Source organism: Bombus pyrosoma, linkage group LG4 (assembly GCF_014825855.1).
Source record: "Bombus pyrosoma isolate SC7728 linkage group LG4, ASM1482585v1, whole genome shotgun sequence".
NCBI lineage: Eukaryota > Metazoa > Arthropoda > Insecta > Hymenoptera > Apidae > Bombus > Bombus pyrosoma.
In genome coordinates, this window is record NC_057773.1 from 12,384,459 (window position 1) to 12,411,048 (window position 26,590).

At 37.6% G+C, this 26,590-nt stretch overlaps 1 protein-coding gene and 1 long non-coding RNA gene across 5 annotated transcripts in view; one reads left to right on the forward strand and one right to left on the reverse strand.

Moving 5' to 3' along the window:
• The window catches only part of LOC122566778, a 167,782-nt gene extending 159,073 nt beyond the window's left edge, over nt 1-8,709 (reverse strand). For both annotated transcript variants that reach the window (XR_006316620.1, XR_006316619.1), the window contains exon 1: nt 5,459-8,709. This is a non-coding gene — a long non-coding RNA (uncharacterized LOC122566778). The remainder of the gene's footprint in view (nt 1-5,458) is intronic.
• Nucleotides 1-26,590, forward strand: part of LOC122566773 — a 642,331-nt gene that overhangs the window by 256,006 nt on the left and 359,735 nt on the right. The window lies entirely within an intron of this gene.

A 26,590-nucleotide genomic window follows, 5' to 3' on the forward strand; every position in this document is an offset into this window, starting at 1 on the left:
TCTTTCAACTCTCTCGATCTGTATTACCGACTGACTGTAGAGCATGGTAAATTGCCAGTTGATAACACAATACCAGCGATAGATACTGCAGAGTCACTGTTCGATGAGAAAACCTCGTCTCTTCTCGACTGTCGGTAAGAGGGAACTGCCTATTTACTGCCGTGGATAAGAAAGTTTTCTGTTTACCTTTATCGATGATTTAAGGGAACAAAATTTATGAAAACATTGTTCGCCTTAATACCCGTTCAAAAGTGTGTGTATAAAGATTTGAAAGAAGCAAAAGAAACTTATATCGCTATATTTGATAATATTGTAGCGAGAGGGCTTAGTGTTTTCAAAAAAAAACCGTCGCGTTCGTCTACTCAGCTATTTTTCGATGTCGGGTAATATTTACACACGGTAATTGGGTCTCTCAAAAACTACATCGATCGACTCTATCTTTTATGAATAATTTTCCTCGATAATTTACATATTTAATATTTCAGAACATTTCGAGAGAGTTGATTAGTATGGCTTCCCAACGACTCGATTATCTTCCAAAGCAGATCACGATGCATACGTACACACAACCGCACGAACAAGGCCTGTAAAGTTCCTATACCAGTTAGACATTTTGCAGCTTGGAGTTGTACGAAAATCCTGGATAGGCTATAAACGTTTGGACGAGAGCAAAGAGGAAATCATCGATGCGATGGTCGGGTTTACGACATCGATTACAGAGGCGGCGGATTTTCGCGTGGCTCGACCGATAGTAGGGCGGACGGGAAATGGGAATCAGAAAACCGATCGATAAATCCAATTAAATTTCGTAACGCGGCTGCCTGCAGAAGCAGAGTGGGCAACGGTAACGGCCGTCTGACACCCACCAAATTGCATTTTATGCGCGAACGAAGGACATCTCCGATGCGTTCGCCATACCATCTTCGCGTTAATACCGCTGTCGATTGCTTGCCTTTGCAATTTACGATCTGAGCTTGTTTCGATCATTTTTCTAACGCGTTCTCCGTCATTCGTTTTCTTACGGTTAGTTTTCATTTCAATGAAAAGTCCAGTTAAGCGATTGACATCGCGTAACGTGTTGTAGGCGGAAATAACTTTTATTGAATGCAGATATGTACGTAGTAAAGCAGAATTATTTGTGTGTTAATGGAACAATGGATTTTAGAAATCTTTTAATTATAAAATTGTTTCTTTGTATGTTCGTCTAATAATTATCTTAGACAGTCTAAAAGAAAATTTGATATCCATTAACAATGTTCTTCGTTACTCTATAATTTTTCTACCTTGTTTTATTTAAATTCTTATACCGATCTATCGTGATCTTATTCTAATCTAGTTTATAATTAATTCTTTGATTATTTCTCCCTATTAATTCCATATCAGGATTTTTTAATCGGTTCCTACAACCGTTTTTACAATCGCGCGTCTCGTTCGTTAATTCCTTTAAAAACGACCAAACGATTATATTTCGAAACGATCGTAGCCCTTTCATTTCTGCGATATTTGAGATAGTTACAGAAATTTGAAATTCGATATATGGAAAATATAGAGAAAAAAAACAAGTTCGATTACACAGGAAGGTTTTCAGTATTGAGAAAAATGTACAGAAACCATTATATATATTTTCGGTATAATTTTACGGTACAGATGGTAAGATATTTCAACAGCCACGGTACGAAATAAGGACGAAACACTTGGGAAGAATTACACGGACGTAAATTCATTAGAATGCAAGTGTAAACGTATTAAACGAAATAAACAAGCGCAAATAAATATCGTCCAAAACGAGCGTAAATATTTTCCACGTTGTAATGAATCTTCTTTAAACGTCAACGCGCTCGTTTTCACGCAGGTTAATTTACTCCGGAAAAGAGTTGAATCCGCGAAGCTTAAGCACATCACGTTGATTGATAGCAGTAAACCGTGAACAAGAGTTATACGGTTACTGCACGCCGGTCGAGTGCACGAAATTGTAAATCTGTCGACGGAGAGAAGCAACGGTAGTTGAAGAGGAAATTGTTGCAACAGATTGCGGCTTCCTAAAACAGTTCCAAGGGTTCCCTAAATAAATTCTCATATAGCTTATCATAATGGGCGCAGCACTGGTTGCTAACATTGTGTTGCAATACGAAACCGGATCAGTGCAAATGGAAACTGCGTTTGCTTGTTGAAAACAAACCCTGCAAGGCAATGAGAACTTTACATTTAAATAAACGAATACAGCTACGCATTCGCCGATCCGTGAAATTAACTTGCCCGAGTCCCGATAAAATGTTTCCCGATTTTCCACACACGATTTTCTTTGATCGCAAATTCACCGTTCTTCTTTATCGCCAGTTTATCCTATGTTTATTATTATTTTACAGCGCACCGGCTATTTTGTGTCTCTCCTTTGTATTCTTAACCGTGGTACACGCATGGTACACGAGCGTCATATTTTTATCATAATATTCCTTGCGATATTCGCGAATATTTCTGACGATCTCATTTTCTACATTTATTTAGACTTTTAAATCGCGTTTGCGATTTAACAGAATGAGAAAATTAATATATCGCTACCACGATACTACACGATACACTGTTGAAATTAGAAACTTTATACTTTTTTTATTTTTACCATTGTTAAAAGTATCGTATCAGGTGCTTTAACTTTAATCGAGATAGAAAACTAACGTTATATATCTGTCTATCTTTATTACCTACGTCATTTTAATCGGAATTGTCTATATCTGACTGATCGTTTCGATCGTTAGAGCACCGGTGCTACGATAGTTGCACTGCGTTCAGTGAAAAATAACGAAGAAACGCCTACTCGTAAAAACTCGGTTCTATACTGATAAACGTGGAATCACCCTGTATAACTGGATTTTGCAATGGGCAGAGATATATCGCGGGTTTATGAAAGATGAAAGATTATTCGTTTTCAATATATCTGTTCACGTTATAATCGAGGTAATTGAGAATTAATAAAATTGATCACGGTATTTCGAAATACGTAAATCTTCGTTTACGAAGGGTTTTATACCGAATTTTAATTAACCCATTGCAAACCACGAAACGTTATTCTCTGCATCAGAAAACGAACAACGTGATTTAAAGATAAATGACGAACATCAGCTGGGATCCACATTGATCTCGATGGATCGTTTATTCTTTTAACAATGGCTAACCGAAATGTGCCGTTCGTATCGTGCTTAATATTAATATAATTTAATACGATGCAAATATAATTTAAAACGAGTTGACCATTCTCGCGATAAATTTCGATGACGTTCGTTGATTTCTCGTACACGTGCTATTATGTTATGTACACGTTGTATACGTGTTATTATCGCGCACTAATAACAGTTGATTCGGTTAATTCAAAGAAGCTTTTCCTCTGTTTTTGAAATATAATGGACGAGTCAGCTCACAATAGCGATTGCGCTGATAATTGTAATTTTCCAAACGCGTTATAGTTTGTAGAACAGTTGTAAATTAAAATCGTCGATGTGGCTAATTTCGCTCGCATCTTTCTACGGTGGCTTGATCGTTGCTCGATAGGTTCAGCTTATCCGTCATCGTCATCTTTACGGTTCGTTCCACGAGGATCGTTGATCCTTGTCGAGCACTCTGAAATACTTCAAATTGCCACATTTATTCGGTTCGAAATTAATTTCGGTTTTAGAAATATAGTCACTAGCCGTATTATGGAAATCTTCTGTAGTTTCGTGATTTGTGCAATGATCTTCCAAAAAGTATTTAATCACCTTATCGATAATGTTACGTTTACGCAATTTTCACGTATTATTTCACTGATTGGTTCCCAATCGGTTAATCATGCGGTAAATTTTAACACCATTGCTACATATAGAACGTATATCAGCTATATCATCGTATCGTTATTAACGCAATTTATTCTTATCATGAAACGAATTCTCTTTCGTTAATTTATATTTCAAACTGCGTTTGCTCGCAGAGGAATTTATTAATCCGGGTATGTACGTCTGAAAAGACAATCGTTACTCCTTATTCATTTGGATACATAAAACGTTGAAATTAGCTTCGATTCGTTCTATTATAGTTTGTTCGCCTGCGCGGATCCACCGTGAATTTCAATTTGCATCAGAATACTTTTGCAGAACGTAAATGACACAAGTTCGCTTACGGAGATGGCACTTTGTTCGCGGCTACACCGCAGCTTCTTCTTCGTTCTTCGTGATTAACATATTCATGGCCACGTTGAGAAATATTTCACGCGCGGAATACCAGTACTCCATTAAATTCACCTTCAACTCGTTTATCGCCTTATTAAGATTATACCGCGAACTTTCGTTGCGTACTATCGCTGGCAAACCTTCGTAAATGCTCTCTCTTCAAACCTTTCAACAGTTACGTTGTTTTCGCCATAGAAATAAAATTCTAAAGTCTAACAAATTTACGCCTTTTTTCCAACCTGCGAGAAAAATAATCTACGAATCGCGCGATAAATCTTTGGGAAATCATCATCGTTTTTTCTTCCTTCGTAGAAAGTTTTCTTCTATTTATTTAATTAATCGGTATGGCGTTTAAGCGGATCGAATGTCGTCGAAAAAAGGTTCAAATGTTCGAATTCACGCCTCTCTATTTTTGCGACAATTTTACGGAATCGATTCGTCTCTACTGGTAGCAGTTCGACTGATCTATTAAATTCCCCCTGGGAACCTTCCGCAAATGGAGATCAGATTTATAGTGAGCTCGATCCTCGAAACTCGCGTTCCGTTTGCAACGAAAATACACCGAAGGTTCGCTTTGTTTTCACGTACAACGATTTGGATTTCACGGGTCGATGGCGTTGCTACAATTAGCGCTACTGCGTAAAGAATTAGGTTTATTTCTTGTGGGTCGAGCGGAGAGAAATATCTCTCTATGCGATGTGTTTTAACGAGATGGTATTAAACAGCTCCAATTAATGGATACTATTTTAACAGATACTAAGCATGTTTTATGTTATGTTAACAGATACTAAGTTCCTTTTAAAATAATAAAGATAGTTTCACATTTTGTTATAAAGAGAATTAAATTATTGGATAATCTGTACAGGATTTTCATTCGGGAAATAATACAATTCTATAATTAACAAAGGAAGCGTATAGCTAGATTAGCATAATTTCTGTACGAGTATGTTATTACAAAACGTATGCAAAAATGTTTCTATCGGTGTTGTACTCTGATAGCGTTCATAAGTTACATGTAACGAGCCATAAACGAGCCAGAAACTAAGGGTATTTAAACTTTAACCATTATGCAGGAATACGAAACGTATGCATTATTTTCAGTAGAAGCGAAATATGTATACATACGGAAGCAAAGACGAATATTAGATTCTTAAAAATATTTTTAATTTCTAAGAAACGTTCCTTTTAGAGAGTATACAGATTTCTATATTGTAACTTAACTTTGCCAGCAACTTGCTCAAATTAAATATTTTCTCACTTACACGTACGTATATTATATCGTGATCGTTGTGCTTTTTAATGCGGCCACTGCTACTGGCTCGTATGTTGCATCGATTCAATTGTCATACTTATTATTAGATTCTATGCAACGCTACCGACATAGCAATTACAGTTTTAAAATTATGCACCTCGTTGAAAGAATTTAAGAAGGCAAACGCAAAACTGACCGTTACGTTTAAATAAACGATATCTATTAGACAAAGTCTGTTAAACTGCGTAAATATCCAGAAGCTATAACCATACTTTAATGGTAACAACTGCGTTAATTGCAGCTGTGAAATAGAAACACAAAAACCTTAAACTCGACCGAATCTCATTAATCCCATGGTACACAGGCAACAACCGGCGCACTAAATGGAAACAGCACGCTAACAACTTAATCCAACGGGCCAGAACACGTTGGCGGTAGATTGCGAAATTCTCCGTGAAAGCACGCGAAAGTCACTGGTTCGACGATCGATCGGACGGCCGGGCAATAAATTCGCGAACATCCATTGGAATCCGGCGCGAATTCGTCTCACCCTCGGCCGAAGCTCGCCGCGTAACAGCTCGTTCGGCCGTCTGTTTCTCCGTTGCTCACCTAGATTCCATTTCCACCGGACTATTAATACGCGTTTCCGCGTCCGACATTTCGCGATGAGGCGGACACGCGTCTCGAAAAACAGAAACCAGTGGCTTGTAGAGTCTACGTGGCCGCGCGAGTCGTTTACATCGCCAAATTCATCCCATCGCCGTTCCTTTCGTCTTCGATCGTCTTTGACCCTCGCGTTAAAAATAGTCGAGAGAGGAAAGTTCCCTTCGCCGATCAGTCAGTGTCGATCCCTCGTCATTGAGTCTTCGCTACGTGGCCATGGTCTGTCGAATTTTCCACGATGAACGAGCGATTCGTGTTTGTTGTCGACGTTTCTTGTGAAACGCGCGTACACAACTCGCCAAACACTGTGACGCGCCTGCTTATACGGTAAAGCGAAGAAGCGTTGGGAATTAGTGGCGCGATCGGGCACGTTACGGCAGATTTTTGGCAAGTTTCGCTTTGAACCAGACAGGCTTTGACGCGTTGAACGCGTGGAATGCGGTTCGCTGAGTTTTTAAAGTGGCGACCAACGGTTCCCTTTAACTCTTTGATCCTGTCATTTTTCCCAGATTTCGTACCAACTTCAACGAGTCTCTGTAGTTTCTTATTTATCAGCGAATTAAGCATGATCTTTAGAGTTTCAAAGGGTTTCGATTCGTTCTTTCACCGTGCTTATAAAAATACAACGATGGTGTTCCAACGAGATCAATCGTTAAATTCATTTTAATTAATTCCCTCTTCCGAGAAATATTCGCCCAAAGTTTTACGAATTTTCCGATAAATATTCGATACATTTTCCCATGGATTATTATTCCATTTCCTGCATAGAGTATTCTAGCAATAATCTAATATACATCTCTGACAATCGTTTTTAGCTTCGAGCTCACATTTCTTCAAATATTTCCACTTCTATCGTGCTCGCTATTTGATTCTTCTCTTCTCTTCGACTTTTTCCGTGGGTTTACCTTCCGAACGATTTAAGAAAATACCAATTAATTCTTCCTAGTCGTATCTAACTGCATTTCCTGTATCATCGTGATCGCAATGTCGTAAGAACGGCGATTTAAGAGGATCTTAAGATCTGGAAGAAAACGCCAAAGCTAAAGCTATAATTCTGTTGCTTCGAGCCTCGAATTTTGAAAAACGACACTGTCTCACGGCGAATCAAATTTTCCACGCGATAGAAGAGTCATTAATACTCGTCGAAGCTTTTCTCATCCGCCTACGTCTCTGGTGGCCCCTATCGATACGAGTTTATCGAGAGGAACGTAACCGTATCAAGGTCACGTTTCTGCTAGGTCACTTTCCCGACCGTGAAAAAAGGACAAAGAAGGAAAAATACTCGGAATGACGTAGTAGTCTTAGAAAAGGGAAAAAATGCTCCTTGGCGTAGGTGTAGCTCGTAAATGATCGAGCACTAGGTCGCTCTCGATAAAGTGACCACCATAAATCTTCCCCTTCTTTCTCGAAAGCTAACCAGAATCGTCTGTTTCCTTTTCCCTCTTCACCTATCTTCTACTTTTTCTCTCCTTCATAGTTCATGCTCTCTTCGATGCTTTCGAGTTTCCTGGTCGAACGGTTTTCCGGCAAATAGCTGCACGGAGCCAAACTCATCGATTTACTGTTGCTGGACAACGGGGATTCGTGTCGCTATTTGTTCGAGATGAAAGTTTCCTTTCTCTCGATAAGAAGGATTTGCGTTGAGCACTTCTGGGATTTTTACGGCAACTGCTGGTCGCTGCTACGTTTTTACGATTGCTTTAAAGCCGCCTTATGAAAGATCCGTATCGTACCTCTGTTCGATTCGTCTTATTATCGTATTACGATGCCGCTGCACATCGTGACGGGGTGGACGTCATTTCCTAACGATGATCGAGTTGGCTCGGCTAGTTTTTCGTTTGTTCAGAGAGATGGTCTTCCTTTATCAGAAAATTGTCTTTTCCCCTGTATGATTTTACGCAGGGTCTAATTAAAAATGAAGAGTATATCTTCGTTAATTTTTGTCGCATTAAATCGCTCACAACATGATTTAGTATATCGTAATTAATGTTTTCCCTATTGGATCTCATACGTTACAACTTTGTTTAGTTTTCAAATTCGTGGTATTTTACGTCTAATTTTCAAATTACCATCACGTGTTTCTTACTTCGGTGAATATGCAATTCTAATTCGCTATGTTCTTCTTTTGTTAATGTCTCTCGTACTAACGTTCATTCGTCATTATTTTTCACCCAATTTATACATCTTCAAGATACTTACTCGGCAAATAATGGATGATTTACAGTTTCCAATTTATCAATACGTATCATTCTTCTTCTTTTTTTTTTTAATCGAATATACGATTTTCATAAAATTCTTAATCTACCAGTACGTATCTTTCATCCGGTCGTATAGAATTTATTTTTCTTTGCGTTCCATCAGATATTTATAATATTGGACTGTCTGGTTTGGTAATCAAGCGTTTAATCGGACCCAAGCTTAAAAGTCTTTTCGACAGCCGCACGTAAATGCCATTTGCGGTTAATAAACTCCAAGTGTAATTAATCGGAATTGACAAAGGGCAGCGACGCGATAACCTATATAATTTGAATGAAATTTCGCATTGGATGGTGATCGCGCCGCGGATAGGGAACTGGCATTTGTGATTTTGAAGTTTGCGGTGAACCAATAACATGGAGAAAGGGGAGTCCAATGAAGAAACTTTGCCGACAGTTTATGGAATTATGATCGCGTTTCTCACTTGCGTGGTTGGTTACGTTTTGTGGGTAAGTGTTACTATTGCGACAAACATGATTTTAGATATCGTGAACGTGTCGTATTTTATCGCATTTTCAAAGTGACGTAGACAAGTCTTTGAAGAGAAGCGGTAAACTATTTGGAAACATATAGTGAAAGAATTATTTAAAAAATAGAAGCATAATTTGCAAGTAACGGCGATCAAATATTAGTTTTGCAATTTTTCATTCTGAAAGAGTTTTACCATTTTTCACGATATTCTTCTTTCGTTAAGAGAAGTCTATATTTATTTTATCGAAAATTACAGTTTGAGCGAACTTGTTTTTCTTTCACGGAGTATATCACGAAGAATATTAAAAATTAATAGCTTATAGTAATAACGATGTAAATGACATACCATGTGATGGACGATTTTAACACGAGTACAGTATAGAGGAAATTGGAATTTCTGTTGTTTCATAATATCCAATAACGCGCTATGTATACATCGCATATGTATAATACATGCAATTATTGCAAAATATTGTACGATACTAGGTAAACGCGGGACTAACACTGTAATAACTTCGATTCGCGTTGATGTTAATTACCAGTTAAACGTTTTTCTCGTGTTTGTTGGAACTGGCGGCGAAATTCATGCATAAAATTATTCCTCTGTTTTTGTTGTTAATTGGAATAACTTTCGGCAAGATAAAATGTAACAAAATTCTATTACGGTGGAACTTGGATCATGCAAACCGAACGGGAGACAAAATATTTCGGATAACCGACGAGTTCGGATAACAGAGACTCTCTTGCTACCCTCATCAGTCGCTGCTATGAGTTTCGACAATACAGATTGACGTTTGAATGAGGTTGAACTGCAATTTCGACGTGAATTGCATTAAATTAAATATATATGTCAGCTTAGACAAAACACACGGACGTGTACGACTTCAGAATACGCGTTAGTATATATGTATAACTAAAAGCTTGCTCGAGCGCAGTTCGAATAATAGAGATTCAGTTACGAGTTTATATACATAACTGACGGTAAACAAAATCTGGTTTGTATAAACGGGATTTGCATAAACAGAGTTCGGCAAAACTTAGTTCTACCGTATCTGAATATCGGAAATACTTATAATACATTTTTTGACAGATTTATCGTAAAATAAAGATATCAAATAAATAACGTCGTTTTCGGTAAAAGAAGGTGATTTAAATTGTATAATATTTATTACACGTACGTAACTTTAGCGTAATTTATTATATATTGCGATCAGAATTCCGAACGAAGATTTCCTTTGCAAATTAAACATCGACAACATCGTGTAACGCTACCATAAAAAAGAAACACATACCAAAGCATGGAAAAATATTTCTATTCAAAATAACGGTATAGCACTGAAACGTATAAAAATATCTGGCTTTGAAACAATATTATGAAATATAAAAGCGATTGCGCAGAATTTCTTTTGTATATCTAATTAAACTTTTCAAAACGGGATAATATATATATATTGTATGACTGGAAGTATTTTCATCGATCGTTAGCAAACAAGTCGACGAATCAGCAACACGAACGAAATTGGGCTCCGCGTATGACGGTCCAACTCTGTGGAGCATTAATCAGAAATTATTTCGATGTTTGAAGTCAAAGCATCATTCAACGACGTCCACTTATGAGAGCGGACGCAGCCTCTTGTTTGGACCAGGGCCACTCAATATCGTCGGCATTGTTTGCCATAATCGTCGCGCGCATTCGGTGCATCAACCATAATCCGTTGGCACGCGTGCATTTCGCGAATGCGACGCGGTACCCGTTAAATTATGGCCGTGTAATTAAGATGCGAGTCGATTGTTTCATCCGGTCCAGCAACGCAACGCTGGAACAAGGATTAACTTACATTCCGATGCTGACCGATATTCAGCTCGTCCCGACGCCATTCTCCGCCCTCCATCATCTTTTGTTCGCAACAATTCGCTCTTCGTGAATTACAGAGTTAGTTGCCTCTGATGATATTTCCGGAAATGATCCTACACCCAATGGAATTAGTTGCATCTCTGGAATTGCTGATACTCGAGCTGCAAACGGCCGATTGTGGTGCTTTCGGCCTGATTTCGAGGATCGAATAGTTTTTTCAAACTATTCCAGACATTTAAACTGCATTTATTTTATCGTTGGTGTATCGTGAAAAAATGTCTTCTTCGTATTTCGAGGAACCTAATCATCGTAGTAATACGATGAGTGTCTACGAACTAAGAATAATACATGTTTTTTGGAAACACATATAAATAATCCTACTTTTAACGTATCAAATAAGTTGATATTTTTTGATACCCTACGTTCAATTCCGAAAAACGTTTGCATTTCTGTGCACCGTCTGAAGTGACGAATTATAAATTCAGTCCCAAGTTACGATAAAACGAGTTACATTATGGATTAGCTGGTGCTAATTTCATTCTTCGAGTAATCGTTGGTTTAAATTGATTCAAGTTGAAATTCTTAGCCTAACTCAACCGTGAACTGTTGTGTTACATACCGTTTGTATTAAAGCTCTCCATAGAGCTTGCACTTCTAACTAATTTCGAAAGGCGGACTCGAATAGCGAGAATGGTCGTAGAAGTGACGTTAGGATGTAAATCTGTGATTAGTTCTACCATTATGCGAGCTTTACCATTGGTAGACACGGGTCTACACGTAGGTAATGGAGACTGGATATTTCGCAAGGTGATTTATGACCTTCCCTAGATCGCCACACGCTGAAGGAACTCTCATTAGTGTTGTGTCCCCAACACCTATCATCAACTAGCCACCAATTGATACTTTGGACTTTGCATCCCTCGTCATCTCGTAATCCGAGTAATCACATTCAAAAGCTAATATAGTCACTAATTATCCTAATCGCAGGTTTGATATCGTAATTGCAGCTCTAAATAACCTACTATCCTCTTTTGTTTCAACATCATTAACGTTATTAGAGTACGTCATGTATCGTGATTTCTACTGCCTCGCCTACTCAAGGCATGGACCCATTAGCGTGTATACAATTTTACTGATGAATTTACTGGTATTTACTTTGTTTAGTGGATGGTTGAGTCAAACGTAAAGTTTGCACTTTAGAAATTTCGTTTATGTATTATTATTACAACATTATTCGTATAGAAGACACGAAAGATTAAAGATATTAAGCGTGCAAATTATAAAAAGATTTTCACTCCGGTACTATTTTTATTGTCTTTTACCGAGATTCCTTTACTGAATTTATCGTGTACTTTTGAAAATTGTCTCAAATTGTACACTTTTAAACCTACAACAATTTTTATCGGTTTCCCTAAGACAAATCGTATGCTGAAACAATTTAATTCGTTATTACAAGATCATAGATATTCGTAACGTACATGAAACGGTATTCAAGGATTAATTACGTCGCCGCGATAGTACAGTTGAGCACGCACCTGGAAAGTTCGACTGTATAAATCCCGCAGCGAACTTACCCAAAAACACCAATCCTCCGATCAGCGACCATCCAACAATTAATACCCCATACTTCACGTCGTTGTCCGATCGATAACCACGACCAATAAGAATCTCCAACGCGGCTCACCGTTGCTCCCGATCTCAGCGGGCATCGAATACACGCCAAAATGGATCAACGAAACGAATTGCTCGGTTAACGATCTCGCCAACTCGATCCCCGTGGGGACACAGAAACGCTATTCGGTAGAGTCACGAGAGAAGGGACGTTTGATGTTGAAAATATATCTGGAGATATAAAAGTCCTAATTAAGCGACGAACAATTTTTATGATCAGTTAGATTCCTCAAGGAGTTTGTAGCTCCTTATACTAAAAATTTAGCGAGTTAATTAATTAAAAATGATCGTTCTGTCTCAATTTTGAATATCTTCAAGATAGATGATATCTTGTAACTTCGCTTGTATAACTCGTTGACCCTAACTTTTACAACTTTGTAACTTTCTATTAATTTGTCAATTTTACTTTTACGATATACGAGCCCGCGATTAATATTCAATTTTTAAGAAAAAAAAAACAACTTACTTTCACTGGTGCAACTTGTAGGTAGTTCACCCAAGTACCAGTTTCGTTTCTTTCTCCGGTGATTATTTCCAGAGATTTAAGAATATGTCATAGCGCGTCTTTGGCTTATCACTTTATTCAAATTCTATCAATCGCTTTTTTATCAATTTTCCCAAAACAATCGCCCGTACAACGGATCATCCAATACTTTACATACTATACTTACCGATAAGTATGACCGCCAAGAATCCTCGACGTGACTCGTCGTTGCTCCTGATCTCAGCGGGGATCGAGCGCGTCAGAGTGGATCAACGAAGCGAATGGCTCGGCTAACGATCTCGCCGGTACGATCCCCGCGAGGACACAGGAACTCCATTGGATCGGGGCCGCGAGAGTGCATTCAACACTCGACGCGAACCGCGGCTGCGTTTACGCGTAGCCTGCACGCTCGTTACGCCGCGCCAGCAATCAGCTCTCGTTGCTGCGGTCAGGTCAGGCGAGCGTGCATCGAGGCAAGAGGAGGGAGAAAAAAACTGGCGGAAAAGGATGGGACAAAGTGCAGGTTGCACGTTGGGGAAAAGCGGCGGCGCATCAAAGAGCGATTAACCCCCTCGCAGCCTGGCGAAAGGAAATCCGGCCAGCCGCGAAAGAGGATCGGGATCGTTATGTTTTTTCCAAGCGCGAATTCACCGGGCATCCCATCGGATCGTTTCGTTCTGATCATTGAAAACTGACGAAAAGCGATCGAAGGCTGGAGATTCAGGTCGTTACATCGTCGATATTGTTTCGACTGTGCGCGGGAATTTTTACGATCACTCCCCTGGATCTGTTCGCGAAAATTCCAACGGAGAGCGGCCACGAGGATTTCATGGACTTGATTACATTCGCTTCTTTTTTTTTTTTTTGTTCGGATAAGGATTGAAGAGTGGGGATGGTTTTTTTTATAAAAGGAAAGGGTTCTTTGTGACTGTCAATAGGTTCTGTGTTTGAAGCTTCGCAAGAGATACGGAGAACTTGTGCTTTGAGTTTGTAGATGTGCGGATTACGCGAGAGTTGATTCCTTCATGCTTCGTTGAAATTGAGAAGAAGGGATTTTCGATGTACAGAGAATATCTGCAGGTATAAAATAAACGATAAAATTATAATTAAGTAATAGACACTTGCTCGGTCGTGTCTCGGAGATTGTCTAGTTTCTTGTTGGCTAAAAGTAAACTTAGGGATCGTGTTAAAAATTATCGTAGTACTTGGATTTTAAACAATTTAGAGGTAGATGATAATCTTGCGAGGAAATTGAATTAGGTTCAAGTTTCGTATTACTCATCTATGATAATCATAGCTTACAATTTCTATTTAAGCAGACATCTTAAAAGTTTTATACGTAACAAATATTATATTTCAAATAATCGATCGAAGGTTTCTTCGTTCTTGGATCCATGGTAACACCGGCAAACATCAGACGTTTGTAATGATTCACGAGGCAAATTGCGGAGAACAAACGACGATTATCCTCGTTTTCCGTGTTATTTGAATCGTTACATGGCGTCACAGCGATATAACGACTCTAACGGATTACCATATTATGCGCGTTGGCACAGTCGTTATTACAATTACGTTGAAACGTATTAGCGAGCAGAAAGTTACTAGCAGAAAGCTGCGAACGTTCGCAGATAATTAGGCAAAATCAACGCGACCTTTAATGAAGCATATTTAATCTGCGAAGTAATTAATGCACGGTTCACTGGCGTTTAAATATTACTTAACGTGCGTAACAAACAATAACGCTGTGCTAGTGTTATTTCGCGTAATGATAGTACACGTCGCGAAAGAATAGCAATTTCGAACATGAGAACGAGGGTTATCGTAATTTTGAATTATTTATTCAAATGATATATCGCATTACGTTTGAGAAATAACTAATTGGTCATTAATGTTTCTAATGTGAATTACCGATTACGACGATTCTCATAGTATCTTATATATGTATTTCTTATATTTTATTGCTATTGTTATTGCCTTTATTATCATTACCGCTATTCCCTCAGTTTGATGAAACTGTGATTATAATTCTGCGGCTAATGAAATAACTTAATATTTATTAATTGAATATGTAGTTTAGTACCTTTTTCCAGGGAATGACAAGCTACATTCGTCAATGCACATTTTATCTTCGTACGTGTTTTTTATACGTCGACCAGTAAAAAGATGAATCCTATTAAATTACGTGGTCAGTTACGTTATCTTCTCTGCACCGTTTCAATTTTATCTGAAATATTTATTGATGCCATCGAGCGTTTAAAAAACACTCGCTCCAATCGGTTTATATGATACACTTTGTATGATATAATACGTGTACACTAATATTTCCATAATAGGTTTTTACGTAGCTGGTCGATGCGATTAGAGATACGTACGCGCGATCGTACAATTTGTACCCCTTTTTTCAAATTGATTGCTTTTCGTAGATTTGTATATCGACTTTATCGGGTTACTTGCGTATGTAATAAAATCTTGGAACCGTAGTATAATTTACTATTCTCTATAATAGACACTTTTAATAAAGGTCAGGCTCGTTTCATAATTTCAACATCCATTTACATCTGCTCTAAATGTACCAAAGATAAGTATCCAAGTGTCCCGTGACTTACGAACAACGTTGTACATATAATTCATGCTTGGCAGTGCTCGATTTCATAAATTACTCCGCGCCAGAAATTTAATCCAGAAAAGGATTCCTGAGAATTCTGTAACACCTCGGAGCTTCTCTATATTTTCCGTCTCCATTATCATGTTGTCACGGAACGATATTTACAGCATAACATTTCCACGTCGTGTTCCGAACTTTTGCGCGGGACTCAGACACGCGATTAATCTTCAGCCGTTAAACAACAAGCAAGAGAGTCGGTGGTTAATTTCACGAGAGCCTGCGCGTAAGCAAGCAACTCAAATAGATCTCGAGACAGATGCGAGTGGCTGACGAGGCGACCAACGGAGAACTTGTTCACCGTCTCTCAAGCCTCTGGAATCCCCGTGGCATCGGGAACACCTCGATACGAACGCGTCACGAGGTTACGGCGTCTACGTCTTGCTCCATTATCGTAATCACGTAATGACATGATATTATGGCCTGCATTATGGCCATCGATCGTTTGTTGCCGGTAATTACAGGTCGAGCGAATGCTACGCGTGTTGTTCGAGTACGATTATGTACGATCGGTTCGCGATTATAGTCACATGGATGAAGCGGTTTGTCAAAATGGAATTTTTATATTCATACGTTGATTCGTGTGTGGAAGCAGATATAATAGGTCGATTCTTATACGACATTTCTATTCATATTTTAATTATACAAGTAATAAACAGTATAATATTGGCACAAACTGGGTTGGAAATACACATAAGAGACGTACGCAGTGGCTATTGACACATCATTTACTGTAGCGTTTACGTAAGTTTACCACATACATAGCGTTTACCAGTATGAAACTTACTAATTCAAATACGGTCAGTTTCGTGTAATGAAACGAATCGAATGAAGTAAATAGAAGACACATTGAGATACAAATCAGTCTCTAGCAAATAAAGTGGAAATATTATTATTGTATTATTGAGACGATATTTTCAGAATGTAAAACAAATCAGAATCAGAATTAAAACAAATACGTAGTATTTCTGTGATTATTATAATTTCTTCTCTTTTTAGTTTCATGATTCCTGACTGCTCGGAGCGTAACGAAAAATAAATAGATAGTATATACCAACGTTCTTAGAATATGCGATGATACTATTGTAGTATCGTAATTATTATAGTTAGTTTATTAATGACAAGCAGATTGAACAGGTGTTAATTGAACAGAGAATAATGTTCGTTAAACTAACTAACTAAACTAATGAACTAATCGCAGCAAACGTATAATAATCAACGCAACTAAGTGATTAATCAACGACTCTCATCAACGCAATCCGCACTCTTCGACATCTCAACTCGTACTGTTATTAATTCGTTCTTCGTCCCCTAGCAACCCCTTGTCTTTTGTGCTAGCCTCACTACATACATGCTCAGCAACCGCTCGTTTATAATTCACACGACACCCCCCCAGGCCCCTCATCCATGATACTACACTATAGAAATGGGCGGGAAATTTAAAGCGAACTTACGTATCTCGACGTTAATCCTTCTTCTTGGATGCTGAATTTATCTAAAAGATAATATCGTTCGCACTTGTTATCGGAAGTTTCTGATTAAATTTGTAGAGATGAAACGTCATCGACGAGTCTTCAAGCGAATAATAATAAGTTTATCGTTCGTTTTGTCGATAAAATAGAATTGAGAACTTTTTTAACAGCGTACTTGGTGCAACGTTTTAAACGATATTCTCAATTCGATCGTAGTTAGTTCACTCGTTCAGGGTCGTGCGTTCTATTTCTCAATCGGGCCCGTCTGGATTGCTGCTCCTCGACTCCAAATAGAATATGCAGAAATCTTCAAAGCCCGTTACATTGCTGGTAGCGAACTCTACTTGCGTATTTATAGTCCGGCTAAGAATACTAGCATCGTTTCGATGCATAACGTGGTTTCGTGTAAGGATATGGTATATATTTATGCTGTTGGGCAAGTGAACGCGGATGTTACGTAACGTTGAAAATAATTGTAAATTCAATTGTAATTTTCCTTCGATATTTCTGGAAAGATATGACCCCGAATCTTACCTCAACAGATTTTAAAATCGTTTTATTAATACGTCTGTGGTAAATTAAAAATTTAACCAGTTTATGGCATACGCAATAGAGTTCACTCTATTTGTGACTTTAACAAATCTTTCTTCGTCGTTTTATAAATCAGAACTTGAGACTGACGAGTATATGAGTAAGAAAAACTTTAATTTCTTCCTATGATATCTTTCTAATTATTTCTTCCAATTTCGCTGTTAGACAATTTTCATGTATAATCGTAAAATCCAACTAACTCTTCGTGCATACATATACATACATAAACCAATATGCTCGCCAACAAAATTTCGGCCACAACTTCACAAGCTTATATAACGAATTTATTCAAATATCAAGTACACCCGCTCAATTTTTTTCAAATGGTCACGCTCCCGTTGCCATTTTTTCGCATTATTCGGGAAACAAAGTTTATATACGGTCAGGTTAACACGTGGAAGTTACGACTGATCTGACAGGTATATGCGACATTTTCTTAAAAATATTTCCAAATCGGCACGTCGCGAAGTTTGTCGACGTCGAGTAACCGATATGTATATTAGTAATAAATCCTCCTGTGTGCGTATCTCCTGGGATTAAGAAGGAACATATACCGTAAATATTTCTCAGACGAATAAGAAGAATTTACGACAGGCTAGGAAAAGGGGGAGGATAAGCAAGAAGAGGAAGACGAGGAAGGAAGATGGGTGGGAAAGTAAAGGGAGGAAGCGGAAAATAGAGAAGGAAGGAATGAGAAAGTAAGGAAGGAAGCAACGGAGGAAAGGGAAGCTCGCAGAAATAATGCTTACCTTTGTTGATTCCAGCACTCAAGGAGCAATTAATTAATGTCTCTCTCGCTATTCAACTGTTACCCAGTTTTGCAATTACTGTGTCTCACCTGAGCCGTTTGTAAATATCTAACTACCAAAGCACATAATTTTAACTAATTAAATCAACTAATATTTACGTTTCATTTCGTTAATACGGTAAATATGTATTTTGATAGAATTAAACATTTTTCTTATATTCCCGTAATTTTCAAGCAAAAATCGACGCAACAGCAAATAATATAAATGAAAATCACTGATACACAGCGATCCACGATGCAACTTTTGAAATCAACACTTGCGGGCAGGTTAAGCGAACTACAAACACGTCGACGTAATCCGGTGGATGGCGAAATAAAAAGAGGAGAGAGAGGAAAATCGGCACGCGGTATCTGGGACAATGTATCCGTGAAGAGACGTTTTCCGGTCTCTCAGAAGGACCTCGAAATATCGAGTCTTTACGATCGAACTTGAGCCATGATCTCGCGAGCTCAGTTTTATTTATATCCGCGAACGGCATAAAACGACGATTTGTTCGATACTTTCCGGCATTGCTGACGTATACGTTTCTTCATCGTTTTCGACCTGTTCCTCTTCGTACCGTTCTCGCCTCCGTTTCCGTGAATAATACAGCTGCTTCGCGCGGAACTTGTGTTTGTCAGACGGATTCTCTAACTTTTCTCTCAGGACACGGGCTAACGATTTTTCCGTGCTTCCTCGTGATTTAGGGGACTTAGGTGCTCCTTCGGTGGTTCTATCGCGAGATTTCTCTCTGTCAGACCGTCTATGGAGGAGAATTTTAACGTCTCTGATCCTGAACTAGGACCGTAATGTTTGGCTTGATTTCTCGTTTGTTTGTTTGTTCGAGATTGTTTGCATTGAGTGATCTTGTCGCGGGTAATGCGGAACTTTCTTATTACGCGTGACGAATGGAAAATGTGAAGTTTATGTCGAATATAAAGCTATCATAAGTGAAACACACGATAAATTCTTTTTTCGTCTTTTATAGAAGAGAAATTTAAAAATGTAATACGTTGATAAGCAATTCCACGTCAAGACTTTCTTCCTCTTTCATCTTGAGATTAAGTACCTGTTTCTGTCAATCTTTCGAATACTTAAAGATACCGATAACGTTGATTATACGCAGGATAATACCAATTAAGTTAATTTAATACAAATAAATTAATATAATTCGTTCCTTACAAACCGAGGTTTAGTTTCAATTTATTTAATATTTAAATCCATTAGATTGTTCCCTATCATCTCCCTAACGTTTGATAACTGAATTAAATCCCAAGTTGTTCAATACAGGTATTAAAAAATTCAACGAGAGTAATTCTTTATCCCGTGCTTTTGATCATCGTACAAAGTACGCATTTACCTGAAATAAATTCATATTTCATTTTTTTTTTTTTTTTTTTTTTTTTTTTTTTTTTTTTTTTTTTTTTTTTGTAACTGGTTACAGGATAATCGTCTCTCGATACTTTGGTACAAAGCGTTAGAACGCAATTCGCATACTAAATACCCTTGCGTATGTATCGTGTCAGAATTCCACGCCGTTCCATTTACCGCAAATTACAAGCCGTTTATGCGTCACGTTCGATTTACTTTCGCCTCTTCTGCCGGACAAATAAGGCTTACACGTATGTATGCGACGCGGCAATTTAGAATTCATTCCGTGCGCTGTGATGTCGGGCACGGTCGACTAAATTCAGCCACAAAAGTCGACAGTCGATCGATTCGTCGTCGTTCCGCTCACACGCTTCCAAATAGAACAGTTTTAATCGCCTTTGGCGAACCGTGACTGCTTTCACAGTTTTTCCGTCGATGCAACGGAAAATCTTTGAAGCAAACGGGCCTTGCTTCGTATAAAGTACGATTACGATAAGCCGATGCAGTCTGCGATACACTTTGGATTAAAATGCAACCGGTATAAAGTATCTGTAATACTATTTTTATGTATCTTTTCTCCTCGTTTTGTCCCTCTAGCAAGTTTACAACCGGAATACGGGGAATATTGAATATAATGAAACGGACGGGATTTAAGATCGTAAATTAAAGCATAGAAATTGAACACTTCCGTTTTTTAATCAAAGATTAATCTTCAGAGGAAAATATATACATACGCGCGAATCTATTCAGTTTTAAGCTGAAATACGATGTCATTACTTAAACGGGCGAGATCGATAAATTTAATTAGAAATAAGATTCATTTTGTTTGATTAAATGAACGAAACGTACATCTTCCCGATGGCAATTGCACGCACGCTTGCGTATATTTCACTCGATTCGAATTAATTAGCGTAGCTCTGATTCTTTTTCATATTATACCTCGCTACAAGTACCAAGGTATATGAAGCCTGTTTAGTGAACCGAGTAATTTTAGATACGACATTTCATTACACTCGTCTCGTTATGATTACGGTATATGTTACATATTAATAGAATATTTGCTCTAGCGGAATGATAGGCGTTTAATTTGATACGAATTTGATATAAATAAAAAAGAGGATATCCCTCAGTTCTTTACCAGATACAAATATTAATCGCGGTTTATTAATTTTTCAATGACAGTTCAATGAAATTTCGCTCCATGTGCAACGTTTATAGAATCGCAATTCTTTCGTATACATGTTACTTGAGTTGCAACTCGCTAATTAGAACGAATATCGTGCTAATCAATGCTGATAACTCGTTTCCATTCACGTTCCTTTCATTTGAGATTGTTATTGAAAAATTATTTGTACTTGTCTCTATACCGTATTTAGTGAAGATAAACATCGAACGTTACCATTAAATGGTGTCTTTTCTATCATTTTCGCTTCCTCTTATTGAGATAAACCATTTAACAGATTTATATTTCACTTTGAAATTAAATCCACGTAGCAATTTCATCGGGATATTTTATCATTTTCACTTTTTACGCTTGATTTGATTTCGCTTTTCAGAATTGCATCACGTTCCTCCAAAATTTTCTATTTCTTTGCCAGACGTTTTATAAATATTCTTTCTACAGTAACGCATCGAAATTTAATTGATGTTTTACGAAGACTTGTTTTCTTTTCTTCGTATTGTACATTTCTCATTTTATTTCGCGTTAACAAATTTCTTAATAATGCGCCTTTAGCTAAATAAGATACTTCAGTCAATATTTCTTCCTTCGATCGAAGTTCCTTGAGAAACATAAAACATAAATAGAGTAATGCAAATGCAAATATACTTTCGAATGGTAGAGTCGTAGCGAAAGTATTTTAAGTTCGCCTTTTACTGTTTAATGAACTTTATATCCTTGAAGACCTTATTTTCGATAAACTCGGGCTGAAAATTTGATTAGTTGATATTTCAGTGGAAAGTCTTTTAAATAAGTACATACAGTAGATTTCTTCGAAGCATTGTATTTGATTATGGCTTAATCTTCGTTCGTTGGAATGGCCAAATAAGTTGACGCGAAGAAAATTAACATTCATGCTATTCTTGTTTCGTTTTAACTTGTTATCTTCGCAGATCCTTTACCATGTTGCGTGCTAATTCGTGTTAAGCTCCAAGTTTCTCCTCGGGAAGAAAACATATTCGAACATCAATTTATCAACACAAAGCGTCTTGCATAATTAACTGATATAAAATCTGTTAAGTTGTTACTATATTAAGACACAATATTCCTGTAGTTTATTGTTCTTTTAAATTTCGTCTTAAAGATGTTAGTATTCCTTGCATAATAAGTAAAATAATATGTTCCATCGTTGCGTAGTATTGCAAAATTCACAAAAAGGTGGATTTTGAATGACGAATGATTCTCCCGTGTCTTCGGATAATCGTTTATTCCTCATACTTTGTAAATGTAATTCGAGAAAGTTGTACTTGAAATTCGGTCGATAGCGGATATTGTCTGTGCTGTGTCGAGTATGTTTGACTAATATGTATGATGTATACAAGCTGTATGAGCTGGAATCTCGCAATGCGATCTATTTTCGGTGAAATATCGCCGCTCGTAAAACGGAAAGAAGGAGGAGGAAGAGAAGGAGAATCTTGTTCCGATCCTTATGCAAAGCTACACATCGTATTATGTGTACATTTGCGGTGACTATAGAACGAAATGGAATTTGTGATCGAAGCTTTTATTGTACTGGGAAATAAATAAATCCCGTGTACGCACGAGGAAATATTCATTGCATGGAAAATTGATTTCGCTGACAAGCACAACATTGTGACACACTCTGAAAATACGATACCAGTGAACGTAGTTACTTCAAATTCGTCGAGAAATAGAAATATGAAGTTACATCGACAAACGAATGAAAGTATAATTATAAAACGAGACGTTGGATATAAAATGATAAATAGTTCGAATATCGTCCTTTTCTTTCAAATTTTTATAATTCAATCTGGTTTCGCAGATTCTCTGTACTTTAATGCCGCTTGAACTCTACTGGAAAAGATCCTTCTACCGTTTTTTATACGGAGAACCTAAAATTAATCCATTCGAAATCGCTTTATCCTTATCAATCTGGATTATCATGCTGATAGAAATTTCTCAGATGCTAAGAAATAAAAAAGTTAAAGGATTTAATCCGCTTAAACGGAGTCGAGTCTGTTCGACAAATAACCAATCCACTCAAAGTTCTTGCATTCGGAGGAATGAGGTCGCACGGAGCGACAAACGGGAAACAACGTACCGCGCTGCATCAGTGTTATCACTTTAATAATTAATAGACGGCGTGGCAAACTATGTAGGAACCGCGTCTGGCCGAAATATTGGCGTCGACGCCAAAATCTCGTCACGATCGCTGCGACAATGGACATCCGTCCGGCTCATAGAGATTTATCGCGTCGTTCCGCGACAAACACGGGGCTGGCAAATCAAACGAGCCACGAAATATGGCCTTAAAGTGCTCGACGCTTACCGAGCATCGCGAAAATCGTGTCCACGGATCGAGAACAGGCTTCTACTTGCACTAACATTAAATTCGAGTTTCCCAGTTCGCGTTCACTTCCACGATTTGCTCTCCAAATGCTATACGTTACTCTCGTAAATGTATAAATTTGATTTATTGATAGCGCACTCTATGTATCTAGTTTGATAGATTCGAACGTTCTATCGAAGTTACACATTCGTTGGAAAACTCTAACAAATTTTATTTTCACGCGTTTGCGACTACTCGGCTTTCGACTGTGCATTGCGTTTCGTTTCGAAATTTCGTGAACATTGCGGGTTCCCTTCTTCGGAGCAGGCCTGAAACTGACAATCGTCGTGAAACTTCTAAAATTTCACTTTACATGGTATTTTATATTATATGACAACGTATGATATGAATAAAGTAACAGTATTGACATCTTAATACAGGGTGAATCGTAAACGTGAATGGGTGAATCATGTCCACATTCCAAAGTGTGAATATATACACTAAAATGAATAAAATCGTCTCACGAACGTATTTTCCAGCAAGTATATACACTCCGTGCAGTAGCTTCTATTGAGGCACGAGGCGGACGCTTGAAATATTTTCTTTAATCATCCATAACTGGAAAACTATGGCACGTAGAATGTACATATATGTTCATACTACGTTTTTTACTTTTTACTAGTTCGTAGTTTACTAGTATGTGGATTCAGTCCCTCAAGTATGGACATGCGTTATTCGTGACTCACTCTGTAATAATGATCGACACTGTTTGTTAGAAAATCATTTCACCGAGGACTGGCACATCAGACTTTGAATTCGCTGCAAGAGAAACAACCTCTATTTTCTTAAGAGGTGCTCGAGTTTCGTGGAAGCCCGTATAGTCGTAATACCATGAAATCAAAGGAGATGGGTTACGAGGTGCAAAGAGGTGCCTAATAGATAGGAAGATGGAGCGTCGTGGACGCTTTACGACTTCTTCACGAGCTTGAAAGACGGGTTCTCGGGGTCGCGATGTAAATCCGGGCACAGGGATTCGAAATACCATCGCGAGTAAATATCGTCAGCCTGGTTTCTCCATTACGCGCCTCTAAAACGATTTTTCTCCCTCTTTTTTCCCTCTGTCTCCCTTTCTCGTTTCCCTTTTGGTTCCTTTTGCTAAATCGACCGATTCCAACCGGGGACGTGTTCTTCACTCCCTGGAACCGACTCTTTGTGGTTATTGTGGACGGAAATTTCGTTTGACGGGTTTTTCGGGGAAAAGGAAATTTCGTTGCGACTTCGATGAATTGAGAGGTAGAGGATTGTAACGTCGACCAAGGCTCCGGGCAAGCTCCGCGCCCAAGCGAAACTGCGTTAAGTGAATGACATTAAAGTTGAAAAACTATCGATGTAAGGAAACGAAGTAAACATTTTTGCAAAGCATCGGATACATGTACACGCTTGTGAAAATATTCGGGCATTCGTAGACATCTTTTACGTGTGTTAAATAATATATTACGTGTGTACGCGAAACAGTTTGAATAAGATGAGAAAGAGATTGAGAGAAAGATATTGGCAAAGCTTGAAACGGATAGCGTTTATCTATCAGATTACTAGAGGTATTCTGAAAAATCGTGATGATTATTACGACTTATGCTTTCTTTTTAATTTATATCGTTTTATTTCGTATGAAAATAGCGTACGTATAATAGTGTAATATAAATAGTGTTACGTATAGGCCATTAAATTTATCGAAGAATTGAATATTTTTAATGTTACTCCTAATAAGAACGTATAGATGTTCTGTATTGAAATCATTACGCGTGAAATGATATTAATAATTGTTCATTAGAGATGTAATAATTTTGCGATGAAATATACCAGTTATTCGAAATTGAAACATTTTAATACTTTCTTAATCTTTCTGAAAAATATATAGCGATATCGCAGTTGTTTATCAATTATATACGTAATTAAGTACATTAGAATAACTTTTTATTAATTTTGTTGAGCCCATCAGTAGTCAAAGTCTGGCGAGTTTTACGAAATAAAGCAATTAAAATTTTACCACAGAAAGACAAGAAACATAGTTTCTCTTCGAAGAAGCGATAGGTTAATAAGAAATGCAAGCACGAAGCAATATTTTATTGGAACTCTGATAAGGTGACGAATGAAAGGATCGATCGCGTTAAGCGACTTATCATGAAAATTCGAGTCGCGAGAATTCTCGTGAGTGGCTTCCAAGCTTCGGCTCGAACGCTAGGAAAAAAGAATCGCGCAACGTCAAACGGAACAAATTTTGAGCGTTCCAGTTGGATTTATTGCGGTGCCCAGCGATTTCCACTTTAGAGACGATCCTTCTCGTGGCTTATTCTGCCAGGACAACGTTTTATTTTCAGCGCTGTTTTTCCTTGACGATCGTCTGCTTTTACATCTCTCTGCTAGAGCCTCGTCAAGAACAAGGTAGTAGGAGCTCGTAAAAAGAAAAAAGAAAAAAAAGGAATAAACGAAAGAAATAAGAAGCGCAGAAGGAATTCGAGTTTCGCGTACTCGTTAGGCTTGAAAAAGCTATAATTAAGCCCGTAAACGGAGAATAAATAATTTCTCTCTTGCGTTCGTAAACTTCTATCGCGTATCATCGAACGAAATAAAATTCTGCTCGGAATTTTGACTGGTTTGCGAGAATTTTATAAATGACAATTTAAAGCTGAAAACAGGTTCGGCGATATTTTTATGGTTGAAGTTTGTTCGATACAATTTTATGGTTCGCTAAATTTATCAAAGTTAATTTAGAATATTTGACAATTTTACGCCATGAGAATCGACAGGCGGTGTATATAAGTATGCGTGTACGCGTATCGTACGTACAATAATTCAACATTATTTAAATGAGATATTTTAAAAAATAAATGAAACTTTTCTCTGAATTATTTCATTACTTCCTTATCAAATAAAATAACATTTTATTTTGCTTTCTACCCGAATAAATATTTCCTGAAACAATTTCTCAAATAATCTCTAATTCTAATGCATATATCATCTGCATCGAAAGCATAAATTTTCCTACAATACTTCATATATACATACTCATTCAAGTATCTTATCAAATATTTATTCAAGAACAAATTATGAGTAATACCAAGAGCATATGTTTGTTTCATTATTAGATAATCCAAATTTATTGTTTATAATTCAAATGTAAATAAAACTAGATATTTAACACTCGACATCATTTATTGCTTTATTTCAAAGAACGAATTAAATTAAAAAATTATTTAATCTCGAATTTCATCGCTTTTGGTTGCAATCTTTTATTTTTGTTTCAAATAAAATCTCCTCGGATCTACCATGTATTTACACAATTTCTCGT